Genomic DNA, 24146 nt, shown 5'->3' with positions numbered 1-24146 from the left:
TCTGTTGTGTCCAACTCTTTGTGACCCCAAGGACTACAGTCTGCCAGGCTGCTTTGTCCATGGGTTTATCCCAGCAAGAATACTGGAGTGGGTTGTCATTTCCTCCTCCAGGGGATCTCCCTGACCCAGGGATGAAACCTGCATCTCTTGCATCTCCTTCATTGGCAGGCGGATTCTTTACCACCAAGCCACCTGGGACTAATACAAGTTCAGAATAATATTTTCTTATACATCTACTTCTGCTTCATGGGCTCTGCTAAAGGCTTTGACTGTGAGGATCACAAAAAACTCTGGAAAATTCTTAAAGAGATGGGAGTACCAGACCACCCTACCCGTCTCCTAAAAAACCATAAGCTGGTCAAAAAGCAACAGTTAGACCCAAACATGGAACAATTGACTGATTCCAAATTGGGAAAGGAGTATGCCAAGGCTGTATATTGTCACTCTGTTTATTTAACTTATATGCAGAGTACATCATGCTAAATGCCAGGTTGGATGAATCACAAGCTGGAATCAAGATTGCCAGGAGAAATATCAACAGCCTCAGATATGCAGATGATGCCACTCTAATGGCAGAAAGTGAAGAGGAACTAAAGAGCCGCTTGTTTAGGGTGAAAGGAGAGTGAAAACTGGCTTGAAATGCAACATTAAAAAAACTAAGATCATGGCATTTGGTCCCATCATTTCATGGCAAATAGAAGGGGAAAAAGTGGAAAAATTGGCAGATTTTATTTTTAGGGGCTCTAAAATCACTGGAGGGGCTTCCCTCATAGCTCAGCTGGTAAAGAATCCACCTGCAATGTGGGAGACCTGGGTTCAATCTCTGGGTTGGGAAGATCCCCTGGAGAAGGGAAAGGCCACCCACTCCAGTATTCTGGCCTGGAGAATTTCATGGACTGTATAGTCCATGGGGTTGCAAAGAGTCGGACACAACTGAGCTTCTTTCACTTTCACTTTCAAAATCACTTGAAGACGGTGACTGCAGCCATGAAATTAAAAGACACTTGCTCCTTGGAAGGAAAGCTATGACAAACTTAGACAGTATATTGAAAAACAGAGACATCATTTTGCCAACAAAGATCCATATAGTCAAAGCTACGATTTTTCCAGTAGTCATGTACAGATGTGAGTTGGATCATAAAGAAGGCTGAGCATTGAAGAATTGATGATTTCAAATTGTTGGAGAAGACTCTTGAGAGTCCTTTGGACTGCAAGGAGATCAAACCAGTCAATCCTAAAGGAAATCAACCCTGAATATTCATTGGAAGGCCTGATGCTGAAGCTGAAGCTCCAACACTTTGGCCACCTGATGTGAAGAGCCGACTCATTGGTAAAGACCTTGATGCTGGGAAAGATTGGAAGCAAAAGGAGAAGGGACCAGCACAAGGGAGATGGTTAGGTAGCATCACTGACTCAGTGGCCATGAATCTGAGCAAACTCCAGGAGATAGTGAAGGACAGAGGCGCCTGGTGTGCAGCAAGCTGTCCATGAGGTTGAAGAGTCGGAAACGACGTAGTGACTGAACAACATATTTCTGTGATGGTTAACTTTATGTGTCTACATGACTGGGTCACAGGATATGCAGATATTTGGTTAAATATTATTTCTGGGTAAGTCTGTGAAGGTGTTTCTGGATGGGATTAACATTTGTAAAAAGCAGATTTCCCTCCTCAACCTAATTTACTGAAGCCTGAATAGAATAAAAAGGCTGAGTAAGAAAGAATTCTTTCTCTGCCTTACTGTCTTTGAGTTGACATTGGTCCTTTCTTGTTTCTGCAGTAGAACTCAGGCTGGAACTTGTACCAAATGCCCTTCTTGTTCTCAGGACTTTGGACTTGGACTAGCACTATATCAGTGATTCTCTTGGGTCTCCAGCTTGCCGACTATAGGCCTGGGGACTTCTCAGCCTTCATAATTGCATGATACAATTCCTTATAATAAATCCTTATATATATCTTTATCTTTTATGTTTTTATAGAACATATTTATATAATTAAACATTTATTGGTTATACAATTATATAATTGATATGTATTTATATAAATATACAAATAAAAAAATAAAAGGACCCTGGCTCCTTGGAGAAATTGTTTTTTTTCTTTTCAGATCTAGACAGAAAATGTACAAAATGAGTTGAAATATTTTCTTACATTAAAAAATAAAGAAATCACCAAGATTTCTGGGGTTGCAAATTTCCCAGCCATCAGCTTGAAGAGACTCCATTTGGTCAAAGATGGGAAAAAGAGAGCAAAAGTGAAATAACTGATTCAGTGTATTAAAATATGTCAAGTATGTTTAAATCCATGAGGTTGCAATGATATTTTAAAAATCCTCATTGGTCCCCTTCAGAATACTAGTGAACCAAATCATTGCTTTTATTCAATTATCTTAATTTTGATTGAATTTAAATAAGCCATAGAGTGCATCTTAAATGTATAGATCTGGATATGTGCAATCTGAAGTATTATCTTATATGTATAGATTGGTGAAAATTTACATGTATATACATCTACTTAACTGTCTATCAGAATAGTGCTTCTCAAATCTCAAAGTGCATTTGCATCAAATAGTGAATTTGTTAAAATGCAAGTTCTGATTAGTAAGACCTTAGATGCTGTGTTTTTAATAAATAATCTCCCAAGTGATGCTGATACATCTGGTTTGTGGACCACATTTTAAGAAGCAAGGTTATAACATTTTCAATGTTGTAGCATGTAGCAGTAGTTTGTTCTCTTTATTGCTGAGTGATTTCCATTGTATCAATAGACTAACATTTATTTTGTTGTTTTCAGTTTGGGGCCGTTATGAATTAAGTTGCTATGAACATTCTTGTACATGTCTTGGGATGAACATACGCACTCATTTTGGAGGGATATACACCTAGGAGTAGAACTGCTGAGTCATAATGTAGGTGTGCTTAGCTTTAAGAGATACGGTCAAAGAGTTTTCTAAAAATGATTGTACCATCACACCCTAACCAGTAATATATCAGAGTTCTAGTTGCTCTACATCGCACTGGCACTTGGTATTGTTCTTTTAAAAATATAGTCATTCTGTTGGGTGTGATATCCAACTGAGGTTTTTTGGCCAATGAGAGATCCTCTTTTGAGAAGTACTCAAGATTTTTCTCTCATTAAAATTTTTGGCTTGTTATTTTGTTTCATCTTGATTTGGATGGATTCTTCATATATTCTGGTTATGAGTTCTTTATTGGATACATATATTGCAAGTATGTATTCCCAGTCTGTGGTTTGCCTTTTCCTTCTTTTAACGGTGTCTGTTAGTGAACATCTGCTTAATTTAAACAAAATTCAAATTTGTTAATATTTTTCTTCAATTAAAAAACTGTGGTAATCTACATAGAACATAAATTTACCCTCACAACCATTTTTAAGTGTATAATTTAGTGGTGTTAAGTACATTCATGTCGCTGTACCGCCATCACTACCATCCATATCCAGAACTCTTCTTTTTTTACAAAACCAAAACTCTATACCTATAGCAACAATTACTCCCCAGTCCCTCTTCCGGTCACTGGCAATCACTATTCTGTTTTCTGTCTCTATGATTTTGACTACTCTAAGTACCTCATATAAGTGGAATCATGTAGTATTTATCTTTTTATAACCGGCTTATTTCACTCAGCATAATGTCCTTCTTTGTCTCTTGTAATGCATTTTGATTTAAATTTTATTTTGTCTGACATGAGTACAGCCACTCCTGTTCTTGCATTATTGTCTTCTTTTGTGCTTAGGTGTTTTTTTCTTTGCAGTGAAATATTTAAATTCCTTTCTCATTTCCTTTGTGTGTACTCTACAGCTATTTTCATTGTGGTTACTATGGGGATTTCATTTTAAAATCCTAAAATTATAACACAATAATTTGAACTTACTAACTTAGCTTTAATAACATACAAAAATCTCTGTCCCCATTTCTTTCAGTTGTTATGTCACAAAATTTTGTCTTTATGTAGAATGTGTCCTATAATATAAACTAATAATTCTTTTAAATTCATTAGTATCCTAAATTATGTTGAAAACAAGATTTAAAATTGCAAGCCAAATTAATAGTAATATTAGGTTTTATACTAATTTTTCTTTAAATGTTTAGTCTCTTGCATCATGTAGAAAAAACCCAAAATATACAATTATGAATCACTGTTACAATAATCCTAGCTTTTATAATTGTCCATGAATTTACCTTTAGTGAGATCTTATTTCTCCATACAGCTTTGAGTTACTGTCTAGAGTCCTTCCATTTCAGCTCGCAGGACTCTTGAGCATTTCTTACAGGGCAGCTGATAGTAATAAACTTCCTCAGCTTTGTTTATCTGTAAATGTCTTAATTTCTCCTTCTTTTTGAAAAACAACTTTGCCAAACTTTGTTCTTTTTAACATTTTGAATATACTGGCCACTTTCCTCTGGCCTCTAAAGTTTCTGATGAGAAATCTGCTTACTATTTTAATCATGATCCCTTGTTTGTGACAAACTGCTTTTCTTTGATATGTTTTCAAAATTCCCTTTGTCTTTACCTTTTAAAAACTTAGTTATAATTAGTCTCAGTGTGGGTCTTTTTGGGTTCAACCTACTTGGAATTCACTGAGCTTCTTGAATGTTTATATAGATGTCTTTCATCAAATTTGGGAGATTTTAAAAATATTCTCTCTGCTCCTTTCTCTTTCTTGTCTCCTTCTAGGACTCCTACGATGGGTACATTGTCCTCCTTGCCCCCCAAACCCCTTAAGGTGCCCCATAGGTCCCTTAAGCTCTGTATATTTTTCTTCAACCTCTTTTTCCCCGTTCCTCAACCTCAAGACTTTCCATTGCTCTATCTTCAAGTTCACTGATATTTTCTTCTGCCTGCTCACATTTGCCTTTGAAACTCTCTAGTAAATGTGTATTTCAGTTATTGTATTTTTCATCTCTAGAATATCTTTTTGCTTTATTTTTATTGTCAGTTGTTTTAAAGTCTTTGGCTAATAAATCCACCATTAGGTCTCTTTTGGGGACAGTTTCAGTTGGCTTATTATTTTTCTTTGAATGAGCTATACCTCTCCATTTCTTTGTGTGCTTTGTGACTTTTTTTGTTGAAATCTAGTCATTTTAATCTAATAATGTGGCAATTCTGGAAATCAGATTTTGCCTTCATCCCCAGGGTTTGCTATTGTTTTTTTTTTTTTTTCAAATAAATTCTTGTAGGCTGTTTCTGTACCAAGGATCAACATGTGATGTAAAGTTAATATCTTCTTAGGTGTTTCCTGAGCCTGTATCTTTTCCTGGGCATGCATGGTGACACTCTAATTTCTCTTGAATATGTAGTTGCTTTTAAATATCTTGGTCTTTAATGTCTGTGTTCCAAAAATGGAAAAGAAGAAAATGAAAGGGAAAAAGAGGCTCCAGTCCCATAAATCCACTGGAAATCACTTTAGCCAGAGGGGCTGGGTCTTGCAATAATAGGAGGAAATCCAGAAACAATGGACACTTCCTCTTTGTCTACCCTTCTGTTATTAGAAATGGCTTTGAGCGACCAGAACATAGATCTCTGATACTTGGAGAACAGGGCCGTTTATGCACACTGGTTTCTGCAAGCTGGCCTGGGAACACATGCACAGCTGCCTGCTACCTGACTGGAGATGGGGAATGCACCGCTCCTACTGTACTAAAGGCTGAATGAAGGTGACCAAAATCAGCAGCAGTTTACTGTCCAAGTCTTCCCCCTGGACGTTTCAAGCCCTCAGTAGACTCCAGAGCTCCAAAATAGTTACAGCAGACAGATTCTGACAATGCAGGTATCGAGACGGGAAGACAGGTTCTTGGGGCTTCCTGCTCCGCTATAGTTCCAGAATCCTCTTGTCTATTTTCTTACACAGGTAGCACATTTTGTATCCTGCTTAAGAAATAATTTTCCTCTTTGAGGTCATAAAGATATTCTCCTTTGTTTTCTTCTGGAAGTTTAAATATTTTACCATTCACATTTAGGTCTACAATCCATTTTGAAATTCTTTTTTGTGGTCAAAGATTTTTTTCTCTACTTTTTGAGGTCAAGGTTCATTTTTATCCAACTCCTTGTTTAAAAACTGAAAACTGAAAGGAAAAATAGTCATGTTTTTTCCACTTTTCCTCTACAATCCATACAATAAGGTAATGAAATAATGGAGGAAAGAAGTTTCTCTTGATAGACATTTTACTTTATAAAAGTGCTCCGGCTAATTATTGAAGAAGGAATTATAAAACTGTTATACCATCATTTTTGCAGTCTCATTAGAAACAATAAAAAGGAGACATTATCAAAAGAGAGATTATGATATGATACACTTATTGATAGAAATATATAACACTACTTATGAAGAATTATTGCCCCCAAATTGAACCTACATCTGATCAAACTTCTAGATCTAATTATCAATATATAAAAAATATGAAGGATAAAGAAATACGATAAATAACTCTGCAGGTAAAAAATAATCCAAAGTGTAAGAATTTCTCAAGGTTAACAATCTTGTTTTTTTTTTTTACAACACATACACTTGTTACAAAAAATGGAAGAAGGGAATCTATAGATTAAAAAATACTTAAGTGACATCAATCAATTACAATCAACCCTTGAACAATGTAGGGGATTAGGGGAGCTGACCCTCTGAGCAGTCAAATATCCATTTATAACTTTACTGTGAGCCCTCCATATTCACTGTTTCACATCTGCGGGTTCCATCAACCATGGATCATTCAGTACTGTAGTACATGTTCATTGAAAAAAATCTGCGTATAAGTGGACACACACAGTTCAAACCCATGTTGTTCAAAGGTCCACTGTACAATGTAAGAGAAGCCAGAAAAATTGATTGGCTGTTTCCCTAGATGTTTGATGATATTAAGGGATTGTCAAATTTTAAAAACGTGATCATTATATACATACTAAAATATGTATTAATAAAATATGTTTATGACTTGCTTCAAAATAATACAGAGAGGGAGACTAGAAGATACAGATTAAACAAAATTGGCCAGGAATTAATAATAATAATTGAATATAGGCAATAGATACATGGGGGTGGGGGGATTATAGTAATCGCTCTACTATATATTTGTGTGTATGTTTGATATTTTTCATAATAAAAAGTTTTAAAAAATATGTCTTAGTTGTTCTTGGTTCTTTAGTTTTCCATAATGATTTTAGAACCAGCTTATCAAATTACATTTTTTTAAATTGAAATAACATTGAATGGGAAGAACTGACATCATGAAAAAATTATCATTTTTTATCCATGAATGTGAAATATCTCTCCATTGATTAGGTCTTTTTAAAAATGACTTTGAGTAAATATTTATGCTATTATGTATCTTTTATTAGATTTAATATTAAATATCTAATATCACTATAGCTATTGTAAGTGACATACTTTTACAAATTACGTGTTTTATTATTGTGTTAATGTGAAAACATGCAAGTGACTTTTGTAAATTGGTTTTCTATCCAGACACCTGGCTAAATACAATTAGATCTAATACAATAATTTGTCTTTAGATTATTTTCTAGGCAGACAATTATATCATCTGAAAATAATGATAGCTTTATTTTTCCTCTTTAATCCTATCATGTATGCACCTAACGCGAAGTAGCCTTAAACTACATAAAGAAAATTTGATAGGGCTACAATATAATATAGACAAATCCACTGTCATAATAGGAGATTTCGGCACGTTTTAAAAAATTGTGGACAAGTCAAGCAGATAAAGTTTCAGTAAACATATTGAAGATAAAAACAATAAAATTGAATGAACAGAAGTTTGACTGTACATAAATTTCCTTTGTACAATTAGAGAGTACAAAATCGTCTCCAAAACGGTCTTAGTTATCCACTGCTGTACAGACTTAGTAGTGTAAAATAAAAATAAACATTCTAAAAATCTCTAAGTGTCTGTGGGTCAGGAATTTAGGATCAGCTTGGCTGGGTAGTTTTAGCTCAAGATTTCTCATGACAGTCACAGAAATGTTGTAAGTGGCTGCAGTCTTCTGATGACTTGACTGTAGCTGGAGGATCTGCTTTTAAACAGATTCACCCACGTAACTAGTAAATTGGTGCTAGTGGTTGGAAGGAAGCTTTGGTTCCTTCCCAGGCAGTTCTTTCCACAGGGCTGAGTGTCTTTATGACATGGCAGCTAGCTTCCCTCAGTGTGAGCAACTTCAGACTGAAAGATGGACACTGTGAAATGTTTTACGATGTAGCTTCAGAAGTCACATACCGTTATTTCTGCAGTGTCCTATTGATTGTACATAACAGCCCTATTTCACTGTGGGAGGGGACAACCCAAAAGAATAAATACCTTGAGAGGAGAATAACTGGGGGCCGCCTTGGAGACTAACTACCACAAGGAAGCACGTAACCTTTACAAACATTGATTATGTACTAGTCACAGAGCAATTCCAAAGAATAAGAATCATGCAGGCAGGATTCTTTGATTACAATACAATGAGGTTAGAAGATAGTAACAAAAATGTACACTAAATAATGCTATTTGGAAATGACTAACACACTTCCGAATAACTCACAGATCAAAGAAGAAATCACAATGATAATTTTAGAATATTCAGAATTGAATGATAATGAAAACATGTGAAATGCAGTGAAAATAGTTTTTCAAGGGTAATTTTTGGGGGGGAGTTCAGTGCCTCAAGGCTAGTGGGATGTTAGTTCCTCCATCAGGGATGGAACTAGGCCCTCACTTAGCAGTGAAGAGGCCAAGTTATAACCTCTGGACTAGCAAGGAATTCCAAAAAATAATTTACAGCCTTTCAATTTATATTTAAAAAAGAGGAAAAAGTGGGACTTACCTGGTGGTCCAGTGGCTAAGACCCCATGCTGCCAAAGCAGGGGACCTGGGTTTGATTCCTGGTCAGGGAAGTAGATCCTGCATGCCTGCAACTAAAGATCCTGCATACCACAAGGAAGAACCCACACTTGGCAATGAAGACATTGCACGAAGCAACTTAAATCCTGCGCAACCAAAGAGAAAAAGAGCTGTGGAACATTTAAGAAAAAATAAAAGAGTAAAAGGACAAGCCAAAAATTAAGAAACTGCATTTCCAATTTAAGCAGTGACTTAAAGAAGGAGTAGACTTGAAGAAAATAGAGGGAAGTAGACAATAAAAATAAGAGCAGAAGTCAAGAAATTAGAAGATACAGTGGAGAAGATCGACAAAGCAAAAAAAAAAAAAATTCTTTACAATACTTAAAATATGGACAAGTCTCTGGCAATGAGAATCAAGAAAAAGAGAGATGGCACGAATACATATTCTAAAGGAGGCCCAATTACAGAGGAAGCAGACTCAAAAGATAATATACATACAATGGAATATTACTCAGCCATATAAAGGAATGAATCTGAGTCAGTTGTAGCGAGGTGGATGTAACCTAGAGCCTGTTATACAGAGTGAAGTAAGTTGGAAAGACAATAACAAATATCATATATCAACACATGTATGTGAAATCTAGAAACGTGGTACTGATAAACCTATCTTCTGCAGGGAAGGAATGGAGACGCAGACACAGAGAATGGCTTTGTGGACACGGCGTGAGAAGGAGAGGGTAGGACAAATTGAGAAAGTAGCATTGACATATATACACTCAGTTCAGTTCAGTTCAATCGCTCAGTCGTGTCCGACTCTTTGTGACCCCATGAATCGCAGCATGCCACACCTCCCTGTCCATCACCAGCTCCCTACTCTACGTAAAATAGACAGCTAGTGGGAAGCTACTGTGTGACACACAGAGCCCAGCCTGGCACTCTGTGATGACCTCTGTGATGACCTAGAGGGGCAGGGTGGGGTAGGGGAGCGTGAGGGAGGCTCAAGAGGGAGGGGATATACATATACAGTTATGACTGATTGATATTATTGTATGCCAGAAACCAACACAACATTATAAAGCAATTATCCTCCAATTTAAATAAAAAGAGAATTTCATCATTAACTTTATGACAATATGTTTGAAGACTTAGACAGAATAGACATTCGTAGCAAGATATAAATTCTTGGAATTGACGCAGAAGAAATAGAAAACTTGAAATAGTCCTGTTAGGGAATTCCATGGTGCATCAGTGGTTAGGACTCAGTGCTTTCACTGCCAGGGAACTAAGATCAAACAAGTCACACAGGGCAGCAAAAAAATAAATGAATGTCTTGTTAAAGAAACAGAAGTAATAGTAAAACAAAACAAGGCCAAACAAAAAACTTTCTGTTACAACAAAAAAGCACCAGTGCCAGATGGCTTTACAGATGGGTCTCACCAAACTTACAACTATCAAATCATCCTATGCTTACACAAACTTCTTCAGAGACAAGAACACACTCTATGAAGCAAGAATAACTTAGAAACCAAATTCTAAATAACAAAAAAACAGGAAGACATCAGGGTTATTTCATTTATTAATACAGGATGCAAAAATCCAAAACAAAACACTGCTAGATCAAATCCAATAGTATACGTAAAATAAACGCTAAACTCTTCAAGTAAGTTTGGTTTATCTCAGGAAAGTAAAATTAATACTAGTGAAATTTAATACTAATATTAATAAATGTCCCATCACCTCATGGCAAATAGATGGAGAAACAGTCGAAACAGTGGCTGACTTTATTTTTCTGGGCTCCAAAATCACTGCAGATTGTGACTGCAGCCATGAAATTAAAAGACGCGTACTCCTTGGAAGGAAAGTTATGACCAACCTAGACAGTGTATTCAAAAGTAGAGACATTACTTGGCCGACTAAGGTCCGTCTAGTCAAGACTATGGTTTTTCCAGTGGTCATGTATGGATGTGAGAGTTGGACTATAAAGAAAGCTGAGCCCTGAAGAATTGATGCTTTTGAACTGTGGTGTTGGAGAAGACTCTTGAGAGTCCCTCGGACTGCAAGGAGGTCCAACCGGTCTATCCTAAAAGAGATCAGTCCTGGGTGTTCATTGGAAGGACTGATGTTGAAGCTGAAACTCCAATACTTTGATCACCTGATGCAAAGAGTTGACTCATTTGAAAAGACCCTGATGCTGGGAAAGATTGAGGGCAGGAGGAGAAGGGGATGACAGAGGATGAGATGGCTGGATGGCATCACTGACTCGATGGACATGAGTTTGGGTGGACTCCGGGAGTTGGTGATGGACAGGGAGGCCTGGCGTACTGTGGTTCGTGGGATCGCAAAGAGTCGGACGTGACTGAGCGACTGAACTGAACTGAACTGAAATGGAATTGATCACAATAGATTAAAGGAGAAAAACCATACGATCATATCAAAAGATGCAGAAAAAACCTTTGAAAAATTCAACATATATTTGATAAAATTTGTAGTAAATTAGCAATAAAGTGGAACTTCCTTTACCTGATCAAGAGAGGTATTCAAAAATCCCACAGTAAGTATTGTCCTAAAGAAAAAGTGTTGGAGCCTTCAAACTCTGAACAAAACAAACGTACCCACCATCACCACTTCTACCTAACATTGTTCTGTGGCCAGCACAATGAGACAAGAAAAACAAGCCAAAAGCAACAGGACTATTTTCTCTAAATATATCAAACATATTTTATAATCTGTGTCTCATAATTCTAATAACTGGCTCCTTTGTAGATGTGTTTCTGCTATTTGTTGCTGTTCATTTTCTTTGGAACTTTATTGCTGGAAATTATTTGAATCCTGAGATGAAAGTGAGTTCCTCTAACAAAGATTTATGTTTTCTTCTGCTAGATACCTGGGGTACTACCTATCTGGGAACATTTTATTTATTATTTTTGTTTCCCATAGTGTTGTATTTGTTTATTTAAAAATTTTTTTACAATGTTATATTGGTTTCCGCTGTACAACAAGGTGAATCAGCTGTATTTGTACATATATCCCTCTTGAGCCTCCCTCCCCTCCCCCCATCCCACCCCCTTGGGTCATCACAGAGTGCCAGATGGGGCTCCCTGTGTTATGGAGCAACTTTTCACCAGCTATCCATTTTACATATGATGGTATATATATGTTGATCTACTTTCTCCATTTGTCTCACTCTCTCCCTCCCCTACTGTGTCCACTAGTCCATTCTCACATTTGCATCTCCATTCCTTCATTGCAAAGAGGTTCTTCAATACCCTTTAAAAAATAGATTCCATATATATATGCATTAATGTATGATATTTGTTTTTCTCTTTCCGACTTCAGTTCAGTCAGTTCAGTTCAGTCGCTCACTTGTGTCCGACTCTTTGCGACCCCATGAATCGCAGCACACCAGGCCTCCCTGTCCATCACCAACTCCCGGAGTTCACTCAAACTCATGTCCATCGAGTCAGTGATGCCATCCAGCCATCTCATTCTCTGTCGTCCCCTTCTCCTCCTGCCCCCAATCCCTCCCCAGCATCAGGGTCTTTTCCAATGAGTCAACTCTTTGCATCAGGTGACCAAAGTATTGGAGTTTCAGCTTCAACATCATTCCTTCCAAAGAACACCCAGGACTGATCTCCTTTAGGATGGACTGGTTGGACCTCCTTGCAGTCCAAGGGACTCTCAAGAGTCTTCTCCAACACCACAGTTCAAAAGCATCAATTCTTTGGCACTCGGCTTTCTTCACACTCCAACTCTCACATCCATACATGACCACTGGAAAAACCATAGCCTTGACTAGACGGACCTTTGTTGGCAAAGTAATATCTCTGCTTTTTAATTGGCTATCTAGGTTGGTCATAACTTTCCTTCCAAGGAGTAAGCATCTTTTAATTTCATGGCTTCAGTCACCATCTGTAGTGATTTTGGAGCCCAAAAAAATAGTCTGATACTGTTTCCACTGTTTCTCCATCTATTTCCCATGAAGTGATGGGACCAGATGCCATGATCTTCGTTTTCTGAATGTTGAGCTTTAAGCCAGCTTTTTTACTCTCCTCTTTCACTTTCATCAAGAGGCTTTTTAGTTCCTCTTCACTTTCTGCCATAAGGGCGGTGTCATCTGCATATCTGAGGTTATTGATATTTCTCCTGACAATCTTGAGTCCAGCTTGTGCTTCATCCAGCCCAGCGTTTCTCATGAGGTACTCTGCATATAAGTTAAATAAGCAAGGTGACAATATACAGGCTTGACGTACTCCTTTTCCTATTTGGAACAGTCTGTTGTTCCATGTCCAGTGCTAACTGTTGCTTCCTGACCTACATATAGCTTTCTCAAGAGGCAGGACGGGTCGTGGTGGAGAGGTCTGGCAGAATGTGGTCCACTGGAGGAGGGAATGGCAAACCACTTCAGTATTCTTGCCTTGAGAACCCCATGAACAGTATGAAAAGGCAAAATGATAGGATACTGAAAGAGGAACTCCCCAGGTCAGTAGGTGCCCAATATGCTATTGGAGATCAGTGGAGAAATAACTCCAGAAAGAATGAAGAGATGGAGCCAAAGCAAAAACAATACCTAGTTGTGGATGTGACTGGTGACGGAAGCAATGCTGTAAAGAGCTTTCCGATGATGTAAAGAGCAATACTGCATAGAAATGTTAGGTCCATGAATCAAGGCAAATTGGAAGTACTCAAACAGGATATGGCTAGAGTGAACGTCGACATTCTAGGAATCAGCGAACTAAAATGGACTGGAATGGGTGAATTTAACTCAGATGACCATTATATCTACTACTGCAGGCAGGAATCCCTTAGAAGAAATGGAGTAGCCATCATGGTCAAAAAAGTCCGAAATGCAGTACTTGGATGCAATCTCAAAAATGACAGAATGATCTCTGTTCGTTTCCAAGACAAACCATTCAATATTACGGTAATCCAAGCTTATGCCTTAACCAGTAACGCTGAAGAAGCTGAAGTTGAACAGTTCTATGAAGACCTACAAGACCTTTTAGAACTAACACCCAAAAAAGATGTCCTTTTCATTATAGGGGACTGGAATGCAAAAGTAGGAAGTCAAGAAACACCTGGAGCAACAGGCAAATTTTTGGCCTTGGAGTACGGAATGAAGCAGGGCAAGGCTAATAGAGTTTGCCAAGATAACGCATTGGTCATAGCAAACACCCTCTTCCAACAACACAAGAGAAGACTCTACACATGGACATCACCAGATGATCAACATCGAAATCAGATTGATTACATTCTTTGCAGCCAAAGACGGAGAAGCTCTATACAGTCAACAAAAACAAGACCAGGAGCTGACTGTGGCTCAGATCATGAACTCCTTATTACCAAATTCAGACTTAAATTGAAGAAAGTAGGGAAAACCACTAGACCATTCAGGTATGACTTAAATCAGATCCCTTATGATTATACAGTGGAAGTGAGAAATAGATTTAAGGGACTAGATCTGATAGATAGAGTGCCTGATGAACTATGGACGGAGGTTCATGACATTGTACAGGAGACAGGGATCAAGACCATCCCCATGGAAAAGAAATGCAAAAAATAAAAATGGCTGTCTGAGGATCTGAGGAGGCCTTACAAATATCTGTGAAAAGAAGAGACGTGAAGAGCAAAGGAGAAAAGGAAAGATACAAGCATCTGAATGCACAGTTCCAAGGAATAGCAAGAAGAGATAAGAAAGCCTTCCTCAGCGATCAGTGCAAAGAAATAGAGGAAAACAACAGAATGGGAAAGACTAGAGATCTCTTCTAGAAAATTAGAGATACCAAGGGAACATTTCATGCAAAGATGGGCTCAATAAAGGACAGAAATGGTATGGACCTACCAGGGGCAGAAGATATTAAGAAGAGGTGGCAAGAATACACAGAAGAACTGTACAAAAAAGATCTTCATGACCAAGATAATCTCGATGGTGTGATCACTCACCTAGAGCCAGACATCATGGAATATGAAGTCAAGCAGGCCTTAGAAGCATCACTACGAACAAAGCTAGTGGAGGTGATGGAATTCCAGTTGAGCTATTTCAAACCCTGAAAGATGATGCTGTGAAAGTGCTGCACTCAATATGCCAGCAAATTTGGACAATTCAGCAGTGGGCACAGGACTGGAAAAGGTCAGTTTTCATTCCAATCCCAAAGAAAGGCAATGCCAAGGAATGCTCAAACCACCGCACAATTGTACTCATCTCACATGCTAGTAAAGTAATGCTCAAAATTCTCCAAGCCAGGCTTCAGCAATACGTGAACCATGAACTTCCTGATGTTCAAGCTGGTTTTAGAAAAGGCAGAGGAACCAGAGATCAAATTGCCAACATCTGCTAGCTCATGGAAAAAGCAAGAGAGTTCCAGAAAAACATCTCTTTCTGCTTTATTGACTATGCCAAAGCCTTTGACTGTGTGGATCACAATAAACTGTGGAAAATTCTGAGAGTGATGGGAATACCAGGCCACCTGACCTGCCTCTTTCTGACTTACTTCATTCCATATAACAGGCTCTAAGTTCATCCACCTCACTAGAACCGATTCACATTCGTTCTTTTTTATGGCTGGGTTATATTCCACTGTATATATGTACCACACCTTCTTTATCCATTCATCTGTCAAACCATATCTAGGCTGCTTCCATGTCCTGGCGGTTGTGAATAATGCTGCAATGAACACTGGGGTACATGTGTGTTTTAGAATAGTGGTTTTCTCAGTGGCTCCAATTAATAAGCATTATTATTACTCAACAGTCCTCAGACCGATTGAGTGGTTCTTCTCATTCACCTGGTCTCACTTAAGTGTCTACAGTCAGCCACAGTGAGGTATATGTCTCTGTTGCTCTTGGCTGGACTCTCTTGCATGTTTGGGGGTCAGCTGGTTACAGGCTGATCTCTGATTACCTTGTCTTGGATAGCAAGGCTCTCTTGCATCTTGTCTCTCATCCAACAGCAGGTTGCCAGGCTTGTTCTCACAAAGGAGGCAGAAGAGCAGGAGAAAGAGTAGAAGCAGGCAAGCCTCTTACAGCTTAGGCTCAGAATAGACACACCATGACTTTTTCCATATTCTGTTGGTTAAAGCAAGTCACAAGTCCATCCAAATTTAAGGAGTGGGAAAACAGAGCCCTTTCTTGATGCAGGGAGTTGCAAAGTCATATGGAAAAATCATGGATTCATGGAGGGGTAAATAAGTGCCACTTCTGCAACCAAGGTATTATAGTCCCCAAGGCTAAAGTTGGCTTCAGTGCTCTGCTTACTTCTCTGGTTCTGTCTTCACTTAGATTTTGGCTGGGGGGGGATTTTTATGTGTTTTTTTTTTTTTTTTTTTTACCAGCTCATTGATGCATTTAAGAAAATTTAAAAATATATTTTATCTATCACTAAAAAAATAATTTATCATGTTTTCAGTGGGAGGATCAACCAGGCACCTACTCTGCCATACTGCTTGACTGACATTTTGATGAGTTTCTCTGTCTCTGCACCTGTGTGGCTCTCTAGTTCTCTCTTCTCGTCTTGGAGACTCTATTCAAATGCTTCCGTTATGCTTTTTGACTTCTTTGACTACCTTTCTTCACCCAGACAGAGCTCTAGATTCTAAAAGTATTTAGTGCTCATCTCTATTAAGGCATGGAATTCTTAACACAGCAGTCATGATTTGTGGAGTGCAAGGTCCCTTGTTAAAAAAATTACTGAGAATTTCAAAACAGTGACAGCAGAGCATAAGGCTTGTAAGCGTGGGACTCTGTGTGACTGCACCGCTCACACTCCCATGAAGCTGGCCCTGAGGGTAACGACTGATTTCCCTCTCCATCTCCCTCATACACTACTGGATGGGTGTGAGAGAACACTGTCTAGAGCCTGTCTGACTAATCTTTGTGCCCCAGCAGGCTAGCAAGGTGCCAGGTACAATCAGTAAATATTTGTGGAAGGAACAGATGAAAACGACACCATTTCTTACTTCTAAAACATGTCAACTCTTTTATACAAACTGTAAGAGAAAAGTAGAGAACCACATAAAATGTCCCTATCCATTGTTAAGATGCATTTCCAATTTCAGAATAGTGAACAGAATGTACATTTTAGAACTGAGAAGGACTTCCCTGGTGGTCCAGTGATTAAGAATCCGCCTGACAATGCAGGAGACATGGGTTCGATCCCTGTTCCGGGAAGATTCCACATGCTGTGGGACAACTAAGGCCACGTGCCCCAACCATTGGACCTGCATGCCCTAGAGCCTGTGCGACTGGGGAAAGCAAGCCACTGCAATGAGACACCTGTGCACCATGCTCACCGCAACCAGAGAAAGCCTGCAGGCAGCAATGGAGACCCAGCACAGTCAAAAATAAATAAAATAATAATAATTAAAAAAAAAAAAGCAGAGAAAACGTGGTGGTGCCTTTTAACATACTGCATGAAGGCTGTTCTTATGCTTCATGGCAAGTGAAATGCTTCTTGCAGTTCTAAAGTGGGTTCCTAGGATCAACTTTCTGATTTTCCCTGGTATCTGGTCTCGGCTGATCTCTGGGCTGGGAATTCTCTGCAACCTTAGCTCAGGCTGAAACTTCTTGATTGAATAGGTCTTGCAGGCAGCAGGACAGGTGACCAGTCTGCCTATCTCCCACCAGAACTTTATGTCATGTGGCATCTTTAAACGTCTTCTTGGGAAATGGGGAAAGGGTGTGACTCCCAGTTTTTATTCACTTGGGCCTGTGACTGCTACTTCTATCTTCAGTTTCCCCCTTTATATAAGGAGAGCCAGTGGCCCCAAAGAGGTACAGGGAGAAGGCTGTCGGGTGGATATTGAATCAGAACTATTCCAAGGTCTGTCTATTCCTAGAGAGGAGGATGGTCAGTCTCCCTAGCCTCACCGTCCCAGCTTTCCAGACCAGAAAAGGTGGACGAAGGAAGAGGGAAGACGGCTTTAAGGATGCACGCTACTCTCCACCCCAACTTTCAGCGCCTGAGGCCGAGCTCCCCTGACACCCACCTCAGGAAATCAGAACCCAGAGCCAGCCCCTCCCCAAGCGGTTTCCCCGGTGCGGCCCCCTCCCCCCCATTACAGCATCGCCCTGGGCGCCAAGACGGATTCCAGCCAGGGACTGCTGCAGTCCTCTCTCCTCCGCCTCTCCTGGCTCCCGCAGCCTCAGTCCCGGCTCTGCAGCCTCCGGCTGTGCCCCGGACCGTCCCTTTTCCCTCCCCCACCCCGCCTCCGCCTTGGCACGACCCCTGGCTCAGGGCCTAGAGGTGGGCGGACGCAGTGGGCACAGGTGGGGCCCCGGCAAAGTCCGCAGGTCGAGCGCGGTTTTCCCTCCACACAGTGGGGCTGCCTGGGCTGAGGGTGAGGGACTCTATCCAGTCTGTGGCTCTGAGCCCGGCACGGCGCCCCAGCCGGGGACGCAGGGCTGAAGAGGGGCCCTTAGACCTGCGGCCAGCAGCTGCAGGCGGGTAGCTCATCCGCGCCACCCGAAAAGCGTCTCCGAGAGGGATGCGCCCCGGGGGCTGTGTGACATTCAGGGTGTGACTGTGCCTCGGTGGGGCGCGAGACCCTGTCTGGGAGGCTGTGTGACTCTCTCCCCAAGCGCCCGTCTCCGGGCTTCGGACCTGTGCCTAGGCGGCCGTGCGTGACCGTGACACTGTGTGTGCCGGTTCCTGGGTCCCCGGCGGACGCGGACCCGGTGGTCCCCGGGGAGGGGGAGCTGCTTCGCACCCCCGCCTGGGCCTCGCGGCGCCGTCGCTCAGCCTCCCCGAGGCGGGCGCTCCTCGGAGACCCGGGCGGCCGTCCGCTGGCGGCGACCTCGGCCCTCCCGGGTCCCGCGCGGGGGCGGGGAGCTCGGCCCCCTCCCTCTCGCCGGCTCCGGGCTCGGCGGCCCTGCGCGGGGGCGGGGGCGGGGGCGGAGCGCGCGGGCGGGATCCCCCCGCCTCCCCTTCCTGGTCCCCGGGAAATCCAGCCTCCGTGGCTTGGCCGCCTCCCGCTCCCGCGCCCGCTGCCGCTCGGCGCTCGCTCGGGGCTCCGCAGCCGGCGCGGCCCCTCCGCCGGGGGCTCCGCAGTGCCGGGCCCCGTCCCTGCCCTCCCGCCCGCCCGCCGCCGCAGCGCCCCCGGCCCGGGCCGCCGGCACCATGTAACCCGGCCGGAGCCCGAGCCGGGCCAGGTAAGCCGCGGGGAGGGGTGGGGACCGGCCGCGCGCGCCGCGCCCTCTGCAGCGCCCCCCAGCCTCGGCCTGGCTGCGGCCCCGGCGCCGCCCACGCCCCGGGCTCCGGCGGCCTCGGCTCCCGGTCCGGGGATGGGGGAAGGCTGGGCCTCCTCCGCCGCCCCCGCCCGGGCCTGGCTGCCCGCGGGCCTGACCGGAGGGACGGGTGGGAGACCGCGCGGAGCGGGGACCGGCTCTTGGGGTCGAGCCGCGGGGCCGCCAGCCCCGGCCCAGCCCCGGCCCGGCTGAGGCTTGGGTCTGAGCGGGAGTAGCCAGCAGGGTGGTGGGGGGAAGTGGAGGTTTCAGGGAGATCCGTAGAGAAGTTTTCCTCTGCAGGTGTGTGAGTGTGAGTGCATGTCACTGTGTGTCTGTGATGAGCGTGTGTGTCACCGTGTGGGTCTGTGGGTGGCTGTGTGTGCCAGTGAGTGTATGCAGCGAGAGTGTGCGTGTGTCATTGTGGGTGAGTGTGTGCGTGTCCGTGGGTGTATGCAGTGTGAGTATGGAGGGTGTTTCCGTGTATGTATCTGTGAACATGTGTGTGAATGAGTGTGCGTGTTGTCACTGTGTGTGCCTGGGGTGGGGGGGGTGGAGGTCCTCTGAGTGTGTATGTGAACGGATGTGTGTGTGCTGGTGTGACTGTTTCGGAGAGTGGGTTCGGGTATCTGTGGCCTGCGTGAACGTGTGTGTGGTTGGGGGGTGCGTGCTGTGTGAGAATGTATCTGAGCTGGGTTCATTCGTAATCACGCACACCTAGGCTTTGTCCCCTCCTCACCCAGCGGATGCCTGGTGAGGTGCTGGGGAGGGGACAGAGAGATGGGACTTTTCTGAGGTCAGATCAAACCCCTTCCCCAGGGACTCCTCACCCGACTCAGGCAAGAGCTGCATGGCACTTTCCACCTTGGTTCCCATCTTCACCTACCCCGCGGGGTACCCTCTGTGATGCTACTGATTGTGTCCTAGTTGGACACAGAGGCCCCTGGGGGTTATGGGGCGGGGGTGCAGCTGGAGCGTAAGTGCCTGTGTGTGCTTCTCCTTCTTGAGGTCTGGAACTTGTGTCACCCCAGGGATGTTTCACCAAGGGCCCTTTAGCACCAGGGGCTCAGGAGGTCAGGTGGAGGCTTCTGTCCTGTTCTTAGTCATCAGAGCAGGTGGCTGTCTCTAGACTTCCAAGTGCTCAATTTCTAAGTTCTGGGTCATTGGTTTAGCCCACTGACTCCAGGTGGGTCTGTGCAAAAGCTCTTTGAAGTAATAATAATTTAAGAGACAATGTCCTTGTATCAGTTCAGGGCTTTTGAAAAATGCTCCCCTCTCAATTCTTTCTCTTCTTCCTAACAGCCCCAGAAAACAGGCAGGGCAGGTTAAGTCATATGAAATTACCAATATTCAACTGTCTTTGCTTTTTACCTACAAAAACAGCAATTTCATGTGGTTCAACCTAATATAATACCCACTTACAGATGAGGATGTTGAGGCTTGAGAGTTGAATTGCATTCCCCACAATCACACACTGCTAGTTAGTGGTTCAGAAAGACTCCAACCTGGGGCTTTTGCTGACCCGAAGAGCTGGGTTGGGCCAAGGCTAGAGAGTGGTGCTCCCTGGTGTGCTCTCTCTGACCCTGGTGGCACTGCCCTCCATCTCCACCCAGCATTCCCTGAGTGCTGGGGCTACTTCTGCACCCAGCTGCCAAGGCCTAGCTGGGAGAGAGGGGGAGAAGAGAGGAGGGGGGTGGGAGAGGCTTCGTGAGTTGGCAGTGAATCAGGGTCTAAACAGGGAGCTGGGAGGACTAGGGTGGCAGGTGTTTCTAAAAGGAGCACGGACATAGGACGATAGCCTCAGATACAACCCCCGCATCCCCACCCCCACGGCCCACCGATCTGGCAGGCAGTGCCCACTGCATTTTATGCCAGGGGGCTCATGTCCAAGGAGTGAGCTTGTATGTAGTTACAGAATGATGGCCAGGGGAGGAAACTTAGAACTGACTTGGTCCAATCTCTTAATTACAAAGTGAGGAGATTGAAGCCCAGAGAAGGGAGAGGACTTGCCCAAGGTCACACAGCAAACTTGTGGGTTCCTAGCTATCTTAGCCCAGGAACTCTCCAACCTTCCGTGTTGCTTTCTATTCCTGGAAACCCCCACTCCCACCTTTTGCTCCTTAAAACAGAGCAGAGGGGATTTGGGGAAAAGAAGCAAAGACTCAATAATCCTAAGGCTATAGACCCTTTGACCTGGGACCCCTTTCCAAAGAGAAGGAGTTAACAGATGTTCCTGGGAATGGGGATTCCTAGCCATACCCACCACTGAGGTAGGCCATGGCATCTCTTAATTCTTGCCAGTGAGGGGCTGAAACTGCTGCAGGCCAGACTCCCAGACTTTCTTCTGTGGCAGCAGCTGGCTGCTACCTGGCAGCTCATATCATCTCTCTCCAGTTGATGTTGGAACCTGGGCTGGCTGAGCTCCATTTTGCTTCATACCATCCAGTTTCTGATGCATTTTGTTGGCCTGATAGTTTCTTAGTTTATAGGCTTATAGGTTCCAGTTAGGTAGAGAAGCTTCTGGGGCTTGTCTGATTTTGGAGGGGTTTGTGGTTACTCTTAAACTCTTTCTGATTAAACTTTCCCAGAGTCTCGGGTAAATGATAAAGATAAGTGTTCCCATTTTACAGGTGGGAAAATCAAAATTCATAGAAGAGCCTCCTATTTGTTCGGTTTTTCTAGTAATCTACTAAGATCAGTAGAAGAGATTCTTTTGAGTGAGGGGACAGAGGAGCAAATGACAACAGAAGCTTTTGTCTAGAGGGGTTTCTATAGACCCCTTCCAGTATCTTACCAGCCCCATGGCCAGGAAACCTTTCCAGAGTCTGACGTCATTCCCACTTGGTAGATTCAAAGCTTGGTCTCTCAGTGAGGGGTTGGAAGAACAGCTGCGTACCCTCCACTCTACAAGCGATATGTCTTGATTCCCTCCCCCCGGCAACCCCCCAGTCTGAAGGCTGCTGGCTCAGCGGGCCTCCTGCTGTCTGGGGAGTCTGGGTTTGAGCTGGGGTGAGGTGGTGGCAACATCGTTATGGTAACGAGCTGCCAGCTCATCGTTGCTAATAACTTGTCAAGTCCCTGGGCTCAAATGCAGCATGCCTTCCCACCATCCCTTCTCCCCATGTCACAGAAAGAAAAAGTGAGGCTTTGAGGGAGGGGACTGTGAATAAGGGAGTCTGGGGAGGTGGGTGGCCTTGTCCTTGGGGCTGTAGCTGGGGAGCTGTGGGGAGGTTGCTTGGGGACTGGTTTACACATATGATTATATAAGTTTGCATATGATTGCAGGGGCTGTTACATGTGCATATATTGAAAACATACTTGTAGAAACCTGTACATGCTAGCTGACATGTTCGTGTGCCTTTACACAGCAGCCCACATGCAAACATGCCTCCAAGCATCAGAACATGCTTGTGCATGAATACTGCCTCTACCATCTGAACATAAGGCACCCAAGAAATCTGGGTTTGTGGGGGTGTCCAGGTATGTGGGTGGGGATCTGATCTTTTTCTGATGCTGTTTCAAAGTGTCTTGTTAACAAAGGGACAGAATGGTCCCAGAGTTCCTTCTTCCTTCCAGTCAAGAGCTCAGAATGGAAATGACCTGGGGATGGTGTGAGCACCCAGCTCTCCAAGGCTCCTGCCTCTATCCCCTTTGAGCTCAGGTATCCCCTGCCCCCCTCACTCTCTGTTCTTTCTCATCCTCTCCTCTTCCTGTGTGTAAATATTAAAGAGCTGAGCCTGCAGGGCTGATGTAGACATGGGGAGAGAATGAAATTAAAAAGGATTCCCTCGCCCCTATCCCGACATCCCCACCCTGCAGTCCCCCGCTCTTGCCTCCTCCCCTCTTCTTTCTCCCCTCCCCTCACTCAGTGCTTCCACATGTCTTTCCTCCCCCCAGTCCAGATGGGAGCTGGCTCTTTCAGAAAGGGGGCTCAGAACAGGGTGTGGGGAGCTACCTGTCTCTGCCTCCCCCCACCACATCTGCCTGCAGGGCTGGGAGCCCCCACGTGAGTATTTCTTTTATTTTTTGGGGTGGTGGTTGAGAAGGAAAGTGGTTTTAGAACCAGCTGTGAGTGCCGTTGAGAGGCTCAGGGCTGAAAGGAGGTGGGTGGGGTCCTCTCTCTAGGCTCACTCAGGGAAGTCTCGTGTCTGGGTTTCTTTTCTTTCTTTGGACACAGAGAGAAAGGAGGAGTACCAGGTGCCTCCGGTGGATGGGAGCGAGTGTGGGAGGGGCAGGGGAGAGGGGCTTCTGTACTAAAGAGGGTGTATAGTGGGGTAAGCCTTCGTTTCTGGCATCCTGCCTTTCTGGCAGTGGGGCCGCAGAGTGGCTGGGAGCTGTCCCAGGTGCTGAATTTGACTCGATAGGATTTGCTGCTTTGGAACTGTCCTGAGTATTGAATGGGGCTGCATTGAGGGACCGGTGATGGGCAGAGTTGAGGGCTCACTGGAAAAATTCTTCCAAATGACCCACTTTCCAAGGACAGAGTCCTTGAATGGACAGATAGATTTTGGGGTCCTTCTTCTGGCCTTAGGCCTCACTGTTCTTAATAGTATTTGGGAAGGGACCCCTCTTTTCCTGTTTCAGTTCCTCCTCCCCTTTCTAAACTACCATATGGTTAGTGTGCGGGTATGGAAAGATGATGATGTTTCTGCTGTGAGCTCTCTTCTCTGGATAGTTTTTAGCGCAATAAGCTTGGGGGTACTGGCATCAGCCTTTCTCCTACTGGGTCCCAGAAATTCAGGCTCAAGGCAGATCTGAATTAAGAGGGTTCAAGTTTTGCCAGTTTAGGACTGGGTTGGGTAGAGCTCAGGAGTTCTGGGTAATTATACCATGTAGCATACCCCTGCCCATCATACTTTTGAATTCAGGAAACAGGCAGTGAAATACTCTGCAAGCCTGTCTCATGTTTTGCCCAGCCCAGCCACAGCTCAGAGCAGCATTTGAGAGAGACTTTTGTTGGGGAGGAAGGTTTCCAAGCAAAGGACTCAAGGAGTGGGTGGGGTTGTTCAGTGCCATGGAGCAGAGAAGGAGGAGGCTACTAGTGATGGGGCAATGGGAAAAGAGGGAAATATGGGGGAGAA

General features: G+C 43.6%; 1 protein-coding gene across 1 annotated transcript in view; it reads left to right on the top strand.

Moving 5' to 3' along the window:
• Positions 1-18781: 18781 nt before the first annotated feature.
• The window catches only part of DLGAP3 (DLG associated protein 3), a 61945-nt gene continuing 56580 nt past the window's right edge, over positions 18782-24146 (top strand). The window contains exon 1 of the mRNA XM_027967600.3: positions 18782-18993. The gene's annotated coding sequence lies outside the window, so the exon portion shown is untranslated. The remainder of the gene's footprint in view (positions 18994-24146) is intronic.

This window comes from Ovis aries, chromosome 1 (assembly GCF_016772045.2).
Source record: "Ovis aries strain OAR_USU_Benz2616 breed Rambouillet chromosome 1, ARS-UI_Ramb_v3.0, whole genome shotgun sequence".
Classification (NCBI taxonomy): Eukaryota; Metazoa; Chordata; class Mammalia; order Artiodactyla; family Bovidae; genus Ovis; species Ovis aries.
This window is presented reverse-complemented; position numbering and strand designations above follow the sequence as displayed.